Source organism: Salvelinus alpinus, chromosome 3 (genome assembly GCF_045679555.1).
Source record: "Salvelinus alpinus chromosome 3, SLU_Salpinus.1, whole genome shotgun sequence".
In the NCBI taxonomy this organism is placed as follows: domain Eukaryota; kingdom Metazoa; phylum Chordata; class Actinopteri; order Salmoniformes; family Salmonidae; genus Salvelinus; species Salvelinus alpinus.
Window position 1 is genome coordinate 22058692 of NC_092088.1, and position 14934 is coordinate 22073625.

General features: G+C 42.3%; 1 protein-coding gene across 4 annotated transcripts in view; it reads right to left on the reverse strand.

The window, feature by feature from the left end:
- The window catches only part of LOC139570287 (PH and SEC7 domain-containing protein 1-like), an 82675-nt gene that overhangs the window by 62781 nt on the left and 4960 nt on the right, over nt 1–14934 (reverse strand). For 3 of the 4 annotated variants that reach the window (XR_011674042.1, XM_071392046.1, XM_071392044.1), the window contains exon 1: nt 5141–5453. The exons of the other annotated variant lie outside the window; for it this stretch is intronic. The gene's annotated coding sequence lies outside the window, so the exon portion shown is untranslated. Of the gene's footprint in view, nt 1–5140; nt 5454–14934 lie in introns of those variants that run through there. 4 annotated transcript variants of the gene reach the window in all.

Genomic DNA, 14934 nt, shown 5'->3' on the forward strand with positions numbered 1-14934 from the left:
AAAACATTTGAACTTGTCAAAACATTTCTAGCCTATCTATCTATGGGTAACAGCATTGACGCGTTATCCTCGACTCACTCAGTTTTCAACCACAAAACACCAGGAAATGACCATAAAGACTAGAACCAGCTGACCTGCTTTTACAATATGATTTGACAAGCCTATTAGATGTACAATATTTCTTTTGAAAAAAATGACTTTAAAAACGAATAGTTTCACCATATTAAAACGAGAGTTCAGTTCACGTAACAGGGTTGACCTTAAACCTTGGGTACAAATGTAAATTAATCACTCATCGCATGAAATAAACTATCATCGTCAGAAATGACTTTGTCAAAGCGACAAAATACTAGGGCTTTACGATGATGGTGAAACCTTGGAGAAATGTTGGGGTTAAGTGGGTCGGACAGACATGAGACATGCCAAAACTTGGATTTTCTGAGAAAACAACACATTTATTTGAATGAAAATACACTACTATTGGAATTTTAGCTTAGTTAGTTTAGTTAGACTGTAGATGTATGTGATCCTATTGTTAAATTACGTGTTTAATCTCATAATAAAATGCACTCACATTTTTTTAAACCCTTATTTAACTAGGCAAGTCAGTTAAGAACAAATTCTTATTTACAATGACAGCCTAGGAACAGTGGGTTAACTGCCTTGTTCAGGGGCAGAACAACAGATTTTTACCTTGTCAGCTCGGAGATTCGATCTAGCAACCTTTACTGTTACTGGCCCAACGCTCTAACCACTAGGCTACATGCCACCCCACATAACGTCTCAAGAACATAAAATGCCCTCTATTCGTGGAACGACCCATCGCACATTCATTCAGCGGAGCAAGCGCCAACTCACAGGCAATGTAGACGCCTCACAGGCAATGTAGACGCCTTAAAATTTGTTACAGGAGTTTTACAGCAGTGGGCCCCATGAGGTCTCATTGTCTAAATGGTGTCAACAGGAAGATAATCTCCTTAACCAGTGTCATAAACGTGACAGCCACTCCTGTTCCTGGTAGCAATGATCTCACCTCAGAGAGCTACTGGCTGATGAACCACAACTATCAGTTATGTTTGTAGCTGTCAAGGCCGTCAGCTGAAAGACGACACCGGGCCGTATTGATTTTGGAGGCTGATGAGCCTCAACTTCATTGACGCCCTACTATCCATTACCACGTCGGCCCAGACAGGACTGTGAGGGAGAAAAAGACAGAAAGAGACAGAGGAAGAGAGGACGAAAAATCTGTGTCAACGACAGGGAGAGAGGAAGTGGCAGGAAGACAAAGTGATCAGAGTTGAGATTTACAGGAAGTAGCCTGCGGTTACGGACTTACATAGGGCTTAGGTAAGCAACACTTCCCGACTAGCACCCAGATGCCATGGAACAGAGTTAAGGGACATATTGTCCTCCTCCTCGTCTATCCTTAGTACCGGTGGTATACATGCTGCAGTGCCACCTTTGAATGCCCTGCTCACTGAGAGTTGGCCAAGTTGGCATGCAGGCTGGCGGGATACGGGCGCTCTCCAGTCACAAACACACACACACCGGTCTGCTGCGCCAAGAGTCCCAATGGAGCGAGATCATTACCACTAGCCAGCTGCCATGTGGTTACTGATTTACTGTTGACTTGGACTTAAAGGAAAAGTTGTATTAACATTTCTTTCCTTCTTAATGCGTTTCAGCCAATCAGTTGTGTTGTGACAAGGTAGGGTTGGTATACAGATGATAGCCCTATTTGGTAAAAGACCAAGTCCATATTATGGCAAGAACAGCTCAAATAAGGAAAGAGAAACGACAGTCCCATCGTTACTTTAAGACATGAACGTCAGTCAATACGGGAACATTTCAAGAACTTTAAACGTTTCTTCAAGTGCAGTCGCAAAAACCATCAAGGGCTATGATGAAACTGGCTCTCATAAGGAATGCCACAGGAAAGGAAGACCATAAGTTACCTCTGCTGCAGAGGGTAAGTTCATTAGAGTTACCAGCCTCAGAACTTGCAGCCCAAATAAATGCTTCATGGAGTTCAAGTAACAGACACATCTCAACATCAACTGTTCAGAGGAGACTGTGTGAATCAGGCCTTCGTGGTCGAATTGCTGCAAAGAAACCACTATTAAAGGACACCAATAAGAAGAAGAGACTTGGACATTAGACCGGTGGAAATCTGTCCTTTGGTCTGATGAGTCCAAATTTGAGATTTCGGTGTCTTTGTGAGAAGCAGAGTAGGTGAATGGATGATCGCATGTGTGGTTCCCAACATGAAGCGTGGAGGAGGAGGTGTGATGGTGTGGGGGTGCTTTGCTGGTGACACTGCAGTGATTTATTTAGAATTCAAGGCACACTTAACCAGCATGGCTGTTGGAAAAGCATTCCAGGTGAAGCTGGTTGAGAGAATGCCAAGAGTGTGCAAAGCTGTCATCAAGGCAAAAGGTGGCTACTTTGAAGAATCTCAAATATAAAATATATTTTGATTTGTTTAACACTTTTTTGGTTGCTACATGATCCCATATGTGTTATTTCATAGTGTTGATGTCTTCAATATTATTCTACAATGTAGAAAATAGTAAAAATAAAGAAAAACCCTTGAATGAGTAGGTGTGTCCAAACTTTTGACAGGTACTGTAATTACTGTGACTTATATAATAGAATCAGATATAGGATGAGAATGCCATGGTCAAATCAGACGTAAGTCAGAAACTCCTGAATCTTATCAGAGATACTGATTGTCTGATGTCCTTGGGTTGTATGGATTTCTCCTCCATTTCTGCTCTCCATGACAACCCAAGGAGCTTCTCCATTCGTGACTCTATGAGGCTTGTTACAGAAGGACAGACACAAAGCACAGAGGACGGACACACACCAGGCGAATTTGACACCCCTCCAGCAATCAGTGCAAGGGGGCTCAGGGTATGTGTGTGCGTATGTGTGTGTTTGAGTCAAATCACACAGATAATTAAACCCCAGTGAGCACAGAGAGCTAATATTAGGCTGCAGGGAAACGACGGTGTGAGCGTGCTAATATTAGCCACAAGCTTGCTGACCGTCTTAAGCAGGCAGCTATGATTTCAGCAGCATGACAGCAAGCTTCGCAGTGTTGTGACGCCTCAAAGCCAGGAGAGAAGAAAAGTTTTGTAGTCCCTTCATGTGTGAGGAATACGGTCATAGCAAAGACATGACTCTGGCAATTCTATCTATACTCTCCTACTCCCATTGATTGAATGTTGACAGCATGGATTCCTTGGGATAGTATGACCGCCGGTCATTGTTCACTGTATGTCTCACACATATCTGAAGCAGACGCTTAGTAAGGAGCTGTCGCTCCTACAATACACTACAAACTCAATGAACCTCCAATATGCTGTACTGAATTAACAGTGCCGAGAAGCTTACTAACAAGGCTGATGTAATATGAGAGTTGTACCGTACTGTACGTAGCTGCCCTTAACATTTAAAATATGACTCTGGTTGGAACAGAGACAAAGCCATCTCTCTCTCTCTCGTCTCTCTCGTCTCTCTCTCGTCTCTCTCTCTCTCTCTCTCTCTCTCTCGTCTCTTTCTCTCTCTCTCTCAACTTTCTTCCAAGAGGGACTGAGACAGAGACAAAGATGAAGGTGCGCTGACTCATACAGGCGGCACAAAGGGAAAGAGAGAGAGAGTCTGTCTGTCTGTCTGTCTGTCTGTGCATGTCAGAGAGGGAGAGAGAGGGAGAGAGAGAGAGAGAGAGAGAGAGAGAGAGAGAGAGAGAGAGAGAGAGAGAGAGAGAGAGAGAGAGAGAGAGAGAGAGAGAGAGAGAGAGAGAGAGAGAGAGAGAGAGAGAGAGATGGAGAAGAAAAGAGGTGTTTTCCATCAGTACTCACTAGTGGAATGGTATGAAGTGGTACATGACCTTGTGTCAGGTAAAGATCTATTCCTCACTGCTTTTGTGACTTTTTAAAGAAACAATGACGAATGACATAGCAAAAGCATTTCAGGAGAAAAACAGCATGTGACGAAGACACACCTCAATATTTTGTTTTCTAGTAAACATCCCTTTATCTCAAGCTCTTTCTGGGCCAGCAGCACATTGTTCAGTTTAAGACAAGGAGGCTTATGTGTCCATCCATTTATTGACTAATGGAGCATCAGTGTTATTAACAGGAGGGTCACATGTATTTTATTAGTGGCTGTAGGGTGAAGGTAGGAGTGAAAACGCATATTTGAATCTACTTGACAACTCTGATCAAATGCTCTCAATTGTTCTTCCTCTCTTTGAACCACAGAGACAGTCTCTAAGCCAGCTCATGTTTGAGAAAGAAAACCCAGTCCTTGGAGACATTACCAACACAGGAGAGAAAACATCTCAGTGCTAAGTCCTAAACTGTCCTAAACTGAACCAGTTGTCAGGACTCGATGAGAACCAATTAATACAAGGGCTATTTTGTTTTCAATTAGCACTGTTTTCCAGTGAAGTATCTGGTTGGCCCCACTATCTGAGAGAACAGAGTTAACATGCGCTACATTGATGAAGGGACTGAAGCTACTGGCTCTGATAAAGGGAAGGAGACTGTCAGCGTCTGAGCATTATTTTCCTACTGAGAGCCAAAGCAAAGATTCCAGACGCCTCATTTAGATAAACCACATAGGCCTACAGTAAGTTCTCCAATACTGACCTGTATATTTTTAACCATCACACAGGCACAGGCACAGGCACAGGCACAGGCACAGGCACAGGCACAGGCACCGGCACCGGCACCGGCAGGCACAGGCACAGGCACACGCACACACACAACTATAGTAGTACTGGGTTTTGAATTACGATACACTGAAAAAATAAATATCAAGTGTTTGATGCATTGCACTTATGCAAAATCCTGCTCAGTTCTTCTGTAAAGTACATATATGTGGGACAGAAAAACTACTTGAAAGTGCTTACATTGACATGCCCTCATATTCTAAGTATACACTAATATTGACACACCCCCATGCATACATATTTACTCACAAATGCTCTCTCTCACGCATGCACGAACGCACACACACACCCCTCGCAGGCAAACCACACACTCAAACAGGCTTACTTTCCCATGCTCTGACTAATCCTCATCTCTTCAGTTAGTCATTATAATTACACCCAAATATTAGATACAGTACACACCTTCATCCTCTGTCAAAGCCTTCTGTTATCTTGGTGAAGCTTTATCGTGATCGACCACACAGTGCAGAAACAGCAGAGGGAGAAGCAGCAACTGCAGCCTCACACATATAGCCAGCCGAATCTCCTCTCCTGCCTCCCTGCCTCTCTTCTCTTCCCTCCTTCTCTATCACCTCTTCTTCTCCCCTCAGCATGCTCATCCACAGTGGATTTACACCTCCCACACGGACTTCTTAGTCCGTCTTCTCTCCTTCCTTCTTGCCCTCTTTCCTTCCTTCCTTACCCGGCTGCAGCATGCAGTAGATGCATAGACCTGCCCAACTACTCCAGGCTGCTGCTATACTGGCCAGCCTCCCCCTGCAGGCAACGCTGCCTCAGACCACACCCACTAACCACCCCACTAACCAATCAGCACACTCAAACCGGCTGGCCCTCCCACTCTGCCTCACACACCGTGTGTGGAGTAGTTTGTGGTGGTGTAAACGGTCGAAGTGAGTGTGGTGGTGGGTACAGGAGTTTTAGGGTTGATTTCAAGGCACAAAGGGCACTAGGACAGAAGGGAAGTGTGACATGATAGAGTTTAGGAGGGAGTTGGCAGATGGGAGTGGAACAACAATATATAGCCAAACCCTGACCAATGCTGCTACTGTAGTACAGTGCATTCGGAAAGTATTCAGACCCCTTGACTTTTCCACATTTTGTTACGTTACAGCCTTATTCTAAAATTGATTAAAAAAAAATCCTCATCAATCTACACACAATGCCCCATAATCATAAAGCAAAAACAGGTTTTTAGATTTTGTAGCAAAATTAAATATTACATTTACGTAAATATTCAGACCCTTTACTCAGTACTTTGTTGAAGAACCTTTGGCAGCGATTACAGCCTCGAGTCTTCTTGGGTATGACGCTACAAGCTTGGCACACCGGTATTTGGGGAGTTTCTCCCATTCTTCTCTGCAGATCCTCTCAAGCTCTGTCAGGTTGGATGGGGAGCGTTGCTGCACAGCTATTTTCATGTCTTTCCAGAGATGTTTGATCGGGTTCAAGTGCGGGCTCTGGCTGGGCCACTCAAGGATATTCAGAGACTTGTCCCGAAGCCACTTCTGCTTTGTCTTGGCTGTGTGCTTAGGGTTGTTATCCTGTTGGAAGATGAACCTTCACCCCAGTCTGAGGTCCTGAGTGCTCTGGAGTAGGTTTCGTCATGGATCTCCATGTACTTTGCTCCATTCATCTTTCCCTCTCCCTGTCCCTGCCGCAGAAAAACATCCCTACATCATGATGCTGCCACCACCATGCATCACCGTAGGGATAGCCAAAGAGCCAAAGAGTTCCATCTTGATTTCATCAGACCAGAGAATCTTGTTTCTCATGGTCTGAGAGTCTTTAGATGCCTTTTGGAAAACTCCAAGCGGGCTGTCATGTGCCTTTTACTGAGGAGTGGCTTCTGTCTGGCTGATTGGTGGAGTGCTGCAGAGATGGTTGTCCTTTTGGAAGATTCTCCCATCTCCACAGAGGAACTCTGGAGCTCTGTCAGAGTGACCATCGGGTTCTTGGTCACCTCCCTGACCAAGGTCCTTGTCCCCCGATTGCTTAGTTTGGCCGGGCGGCCAGCTCTAGGAAGAGTCTTGGTGGTTCCAAATTCTTCCATTGAAGAAGGATGGAGGCCACTGTGTTCTTGGAGACCTTCAATGCAAAAAACTGTTGGCATCCTTTCCCAGATCGGTGCCTCGACACAATCGTGTCTTGGAGCTCTACGGACAATTCCTTCGACCTCATGGCTTGGTTTTTGCTCAGACATGCATTGTCAAATGTGGGAGCTTATATAAACAGGTGCGTGCCTTTCCAAATCATGCCTAATCAATTGAATTTACCACAGGTGAACTCCAATCAAGTTGTAGAAACATCTCAAGGATGATCAATGGAAACAGGATGCACCTGAGCTCAATTTTGAGTCTCACAGCAAAGGGTCTGAACACTTATGTAAATAAGGTATTTGTGTTTTTTTAATTATACATTTGCCCAGATTTTGAAAAACCTGTTTTAACTTTGTCATTATGGGGTATTGTGTGTAGATTGATGAGGAAAAACATTATTTTAATCAATTTTAGAACAAGGCTGTAACGTAACAAAATGTGGAAAAGTCAAGGGGTCTGAATAATTTCCGAAAGCACTGTATATAATACTCACCACACACACACACACACACGTCTGAACATGTAATTGAATAAACAAATCATAACTAACCTTCAGCATGAGCTGTAGGTTTAGGGTTAATATAGCCATATGTACAATGCATAGGCAACATGAATAATGTAAACGTATCACGCAATGAATATGGGTGGATTAATAATTCAAGGAAATATTAAATCTTGTTCCTCTTATAACGATCAATAAAATGTGTTATGAAACCTTCTGTATTTGGCAAAGTGGTATTGATAAACCCCTATGGACCACACGTGCTTATCAAACTATGACCTATTAGATAACCAGAGATATTCTCATCCATGAGTTTCAAGATGAAACTGTAGGAAGATCTGAGTACTATGAAGGAACAGACAGAGATCAGCCTGAGAGGACCTACAAAAGCTAACCAAAAAGCTAAGCTTTGCTTCGAGCACCTTTGTGACTCAAAGTTCCATTGAAACTGACATAATTTGAAGTCCTAAATCATTTTAAATGATATCCCTATAATTGTGATATTGAGAGAGATATCCCAAAGACGACAAAATCAGGATTTGAGATATCGGACTGCGCAGTCATGTCTTGTTACATCCGGAGTGACAGTTGCGAGATCCTGCTGCGAGATCCTGCTGTGAAGTCTTAAAGCATTCTCAGATGCTCAGAACAGCACAGAAACAAAGATTACAGCACACTTTTCAGTCTTATGAAATATTAAAGAGCATCGCTGGTAGCTTTAAATAAAAGAGGAAACCTATATTTTTCAGTGCCTTTCCATCCTGTGCGAAGTGTGCTTATACATTTCCTGTCATGTGGTGTGACAATCTCTAATGTATGCCACATGACACAACAGAACAGTGACGATCAATGAAAATCACCTCTTTTTGCTCATCTTCTATAAAAGACTGATGCTCAGTGGTGTAGTGGTGCTGGAGAAGTGGGTATACTCTAATTTAGCCAAATATTTCCCATACGGCACAAAGGAAAGGCGCCCTGTGTAAAAAATAAATAATGATATGACAAACAGTGACATAGATTCTGAATGACAAATCCCATATTGGTCTTTCACAGTCAGGCCAACCCAATCTTAATTCAAGTGCACAGGCTCCTAGCACTGTTGTTTGGTTATCAGTGTTTCTGTAGCACATGAGATGGAGTTTGCGAAACAAATGGCCACTGGATTGATACAAACAATCATGATATCATTACGCCAGGTAGGCACATGCTACTTTGTAGCTAGTTAACATTTAATTGAGAAGACGGTTAGGCCTACCAGAAGGCTATTATCATCTCTCTCTTTTTCCTGTTCTTTCCTTGTTTGAAACCTGGAAGTTTCACTTCATATTATGAGGCATGCACTCTAAAAATTAGGGGTTCAACAAGGGTTCTTCTAAGATCCTCAAAGTTCTTTGAAGAACCTTAAGGATCTTGGCACTGAAAATTGCCCCCAAAAGCTTCTTCCAAGAACCCCACAGAAGGTGGGGTTAATCGAGGAACCTCGTTAGTTGGTGGGGGTTCTTGCAGGAACCTAACTGCCCAACTGAAACGTTTGGATTTTCATTTGAAAGGACAGCAGGTGCAGTCCTACTTAACTGAAACATTTCTCAATTTAAGATATACCATCTCTCTTTTCGTATTTGTGCAAATCTTTCTAAAACAGAAAAATGGATATCAATCAACAGAGGTAATAATATGTAGGCTATAAGAATATGTTGAAGGCTAGCTGTATTGGGTGCAGATGCCTGAACTGCTCACATTTGTGTCTGTGTCTGCAGGTATACAGACGAGGAGGCATGTCAATTGGTATTGGTATGTTATGCAGATCACATGTACCATCCTCCTCCCTTGCCTCTTCCATAGGCCTCTATATTATGGACAAGGTATGTGTATGAAAACCATTATCCAAACAGTTTTTTCTATCCACACTTACCACAAAAAAACAAGGTATGAATACAGCCGTGTGCATGTTTTGTTAATCATCTGTATAATAAATGTTTTGGGGATTCACAGACTTCACCTCTGATGAATATAGCAGGAAACCTGTTCGATCACCATGCACTGCAAAATCATTCTGGCTATGGATACGGAGAACATCAACACATTAACATCAACACGCCAGAGGATAAACCCATTAGACTTGGGGCTCTGCTGGGAGTTTACCTCATATTTAGATTTTTTTATTCTGCTTTGCCAATAAAATCAGAATAAACACTGACAACTAAAATATTGTGTTATTGATTTAATTGTTATGAGTATTAATAATAATAGTAGGGGGGGGGTAGTTAAAAAATGTACCCCTAAAGGTTCTTCAAAAGGTTCTTCGAGGATCCATTAAATGGGGTTCCCCCACAGTTGAAATTTGAAGAACCCCTACAGGATACTCCAGGAACCTTTTCTTTTTAGAGGGTGTCTTACCTTGTTTTAAAGTAGCCTATAGCCAAAATCCCACCATAGAAATCTGGATGCAATTATTTTATAAAGACTTCCTCATATGTGTTCTCCTGTTCTATTGGTTTTCTTTCAACTTTATTTCATTGTTTAGCAGCCAAAGGCATTATCCTAGTCATATTAGCACCCTTGATAGTTGTTGCATCTTTAGATCTACCCTCTTTTCAAACGTTTTAATGGATATTTGCATCTCTGTCCATGCAACCGCTCACATGTGCAGTGCACAGTTTAGAATTGTGTTTTCCCGCAAATGACATTTTGAAACATTCACACGTAGGCCTGCCGTCGTGTGCACATTGTTGTGACAAAAATTGTAAGAAATAATCGCTTATCAACATTTTTTTAACTAAACATTCTGATCTGTTCCATCAGCCTTATTAATTGATACGACGTATACCAGCGTATACCATCCACTACACCACTGCTGATGCTCCTGTCTGCTTGTATGCTGGAGTTCACAGTGTGGTCTGGTTAGAGATAAACAGATGGATGGACGGATGGATGGATGGGCAGGAAGACAGGCAGTAGGCAGACAGGACTGGACAAACAGACATAACAACAGACAGACAGACGTAACAACAACAGACAGACAGACAGACAGACAGACAGACAGACAGACACAAAGGACTGTCTAGGCAGGTTGTCTGTCTGACAGGACGAGCCACCAGTAGCAGACGCTGCCGAGCTTGATAACACGGGACAGCCCTGATGAACAATAGACGGGTGAAGAGGAGAAGCCGTAACTTGCCTCTCCTCTAACAGCCTTGGACAATCCAAAAACATGTCCTTTCCTTCTGTCAACACAGCCACCCCCCCCAGAACACACCTTTAGTGTGATGACATCGGGACTGCCAGGGAAAGCCTTTGCCCGCAGTCAAGTGAAAATGATTACCAGTCACAATAGGGGAGTGCTGCAGGGCATCTGGCCACCTCTCTACCTATAACCTCCAATGGAACCTTGGAGCTGCCAGCTCATTTATTCCAATGTACCCTGGCCTATCATCACATTTGTAGCTCTACTCCCGTGTCACTGTCTGCAGCCATGTGTTCCCCTGGACACTGTTGGATATGGGGGCTATTTGGCGGGAAAAAGTATCTTGTCCTCTCAGAAGACAGGAAATGGAACTTGGAAACATAAACCTAAGCTTTCTATTCATGAATAAGTAGCTTTCAGGATTTGAAGACATGTACCTCTGCCTGATTCATGACACTCTAAATGTCAGACGTTTTGCGTCCAGGATTCTCGTCTTGCAACAGATTGGTGTCGCCTGTCTTGGCAACAGACAACCGCAAAAGGATAAACACGATGACATTAGTTGCACAATCACACGGCGTCACTCAAAGCAGGGCATCCTCATAACAGACATCAGAATTCATAGGGTCCTGTCAACTATCACAACAACAGCCCGAGCTATCTCTGCAGACTGCACCAAAACACACCACTGAAGCCAGCTTTTACCTTTGAGCAGTGTCAGCACTCGCACTCCAGAAGGCAAATGCATGCGGAGGGGGTTTAAATACATTGAAGCTTAAACTGCCTTGCTATAGCCCACTGTAAAAAGAAAGAGTTTCAAACAAATAATGTTAAGGCCAATCAAACTTTAGGATTATCTTGATTGCTTCCACAGCTGTGGCAATTTGGCTCGTCTTCCACAGTCTCCTGTACAAAGACCAAAAATGTCACTGTTTTTGTGGGGGTACTGAAATAAATGTTGGTGAATGTCATAATGGGACAAGTAGGGTTGCAAAGGGAGGGTATATTACTGGAAACGTTCTAAATTTACCAGTCAACTTCCAGAATTTTGGTATCTTTCAAGGATTTTATGTAATCTATCACGAGACATCTAGTGGCCCTTTTCAAGTTTCAAGATTCAAGATTTTAAGGTCACATGCACGAGTACAGTGAAATGCCTTTCTTGGGTCCTTCCGATTATCATAGGTGTCTGTAATTATCTGTCTGTAATTATCTCTGGCCCTCTGTGTGGCCTTATCACATTTAACATATATGAAATAATTACAAAAGATGATTTTAAAACAAAAAATAGAATGACAAAGCTGTAAAACGTTATCCTAAATATAAACCATCAACGTAGTGAATACCATTGGTGTTGAATATGAGGGTTTCAGCATGAAATATCCTTTATATATTGTTTTCTACAACCGTTTATTTTCTTTACTATGTCAATATGTATTTGTTGTCAATGTTTTGGTGTCAAACTGGTGGTAGTTGTGAAAAAAGTCAATAGTTGGAAGAGTTGCAGAGTTAATTGAAAATAATGCCATTGTTGATTAGATGCTTTTTTCATTAATTAGGCTATTTTCTCTTGAACAATATGGTCTATCTACTATAAACTCATGAACAATATGGACCCAGATATAATACATTTATACTATATATGAATTTTTAAAAATGAAGTTATTCAAGTGTAAATTACCAAAATTACTGAAGATTCCGGTAACTTTGGTAAATTACCGGTAACTTTGCAACCCTAAGTGACTAGTTAGTAACGCCCGAACACTTTCATGTGAATGGAGTTAGTTCCTCTCTATCAATCTTTCAAAAATGTTTTGGAGAAGTATACTATTTGGCTTATCTTGCGAAAGATCAAGAATCGATTGTATTGATGATGATCATAGCTGGACAGACTGTGGCTAAAAAGGGATGCTTAAGAGGTAAAATACTTTTGGACATCAATGCCTCAATTGGCATTAGAAGTATGAGCCAACTAGGTGAAGAATCTGTTGATGTGCCCTTGAGCAAGGCACTTAACCTTAATTGCTCCTGTAAGTCGCTCTTGATAAGAGTGTCTTCTAAATGACTAAAATGTAATGTACGCCGACATGTAGGGTGACATAAATTTGGCTATCACACAGGACTCTCCAAAGGACAGTCCTGCGTGACTATCAAAGAACAGACTACAAAATCAATTCCTGGCAATGAAATAGCTCTAAACAGATATCTCACACATGCCAATACACAGCTCTAAACAAAGCAGCAGAGGAGGCATTTCGGTTCTAACAACAACAACAGAGTGGCTCTTTAACAGGTTTTAGTTTCATTAATCGCACAGGGAATACAGGTTACTGCAAAGCCCTCCATCTGCAGCAAAGCCAAGATAGCTCCACAGATTGTGCTAATTCTGTCCCTCATGATAGGGAAAGCAGCAGGAATGTGAAATGCTAATGCGTGCCATAATCGCAGTCTCCAAATGGTAACCGCCCTCTTTAGTGCCAGCAGCACCACCCCCATACAATGTGCTATAGCTTGTTCGGTTTAACCGTATTGTCCATGGTTTTGATTGTATTTTGATTGTATTTATATGCATTTTGTATGTATTCTGTAAATGTAAAGACTATCTGAAGATTAGCCTGATGATAGGCTAAAAGCAATCCAAATAAACAGCAACAACAATATTGACCTGTTCAATAACTCTTACATCCACCTGTTTAAAATTAGCAGCACGGTCTGGAACCTCTTTGTGGGATGAATATGACTCCACAATATATGAGCTCCTTAGCCATCCAATGATTTCAAATGGAAAACACAATAACACAAAGTGATGGAAAAGACAAAGGGATAAAGGTTAGTGAGAATGAGTGAGAAACAGTGGGTGTTTCTCAATATGCATACTACCGTCCTGCACACTCTCATGCTCCAAGTACATTATCCGAGGATGTTCTCTTGAGTACGTTCTTGTGAGGACTAGCGCATGGAGAACGCATAAAACATTACATTTGAGAAGCACTCGCACTCCTCCTACTGTATTACCTCACGCTGTATCTCCCCATTCACTGAACCTTCTTCCAGCCAGGACAATGGCAACAATAGAGACGAAACAAGAAATAGACAAAGCAAACGTTTTACTTCATAATTATCAGCTAGCTATGTGAATCGTTGTAATCTAGCTAGCCAGCAAGCAGGTGGACAGGCAAAAACTATTTAATCAAGGTACAGTTGATGTCAATTATTCATGGGTAGCTAGCTAACAATCATTTGTGGCTATCAGGATAGCTAACAGTAGTAGCTAGCCAGTTAGCTCTATTGAAAATTTGAATAATTTTTTGTATGTGGTTGCATCATATTTCTTTGCATACTTTCCGTTGAAGCTTGCATCTATGCATGCTTCAAAATATGTACAAACGGAGTGCGCATTCGAGAAGTGCCCTCCGGGCTCCGTTTCGCATACTTTGATTTGGACTCATACGCCGACCCTCCCGTGCTCCAAATTGTGTGCTCAGAGCACAGTAGTATGCATTTGTGTGTGGGAAGAAAACAAATTGAAAATGTGTGAGGAAGACGAAATAATCTCTCAAGCTTGATCAGTCACCAATGGTCTGTTTTCTCAGCCTGTCTAACAGCGTGAGATAGAGAGGTCAGCAGACAATCACATCCTCTGTTACACCGAGAATCGATTGGGTTCCTGGAGACGGTTAGTGCTGCCATCCATTTCATCCCAGCTCTAGAACATATGTTATCAGGGCATGATGTTGGATGCAATCTGTGGTGGATCATTTTTCACAGCTATTATGTTCCTGCATTGTTTGCAAATCAAACCCCCAGTACGCAATAGACAAATCATTTTAAGATATACAGTGCAACTGCCCAATTTAGTTTTTAACCTGGGCCTTACCCTATATAGGATGTTTTTCAATTTGTGTTCAATATGTGATCAATAAACCACCAGATTGAGATTGATTTTATCCTGTCAGATACTAGTTTGTCTACATTTATCCTGACAGATACTAGTTTTTCTACATAAGAGTGTTAATGCATTCACCGCATTTAACCCCCAAATAGTGTAGTTATTCCCTCCGCAAGCAATCAAACAAGCGAAATGTCAGTATAGAGTTGCAATTCAACAGCTCAGACACGAGTCGTATGTGGCAGGGTCTACAGACAATCACGTACTACAAAAAGAAAACCAGCCACGTCACGGACACCGACGTCTTGCTTCCAGACAAACTAAACACCTTCTTTGCCCGCTTTAAGGATAATACAGTGCCACCGATGCGGCTCGCTACCAAGGACTGTGGGATCTCCTTCTCCATGGCCGACGTGAGTAAGACATTTAAACGCGTTAACTCTCGCAAGGCTGCCGGCTAAGACGGCATCCCTAGCCGTGTCCTCAGAGCATGCGCAGACCAGCTGGCTGGTGTGTTTACGGACA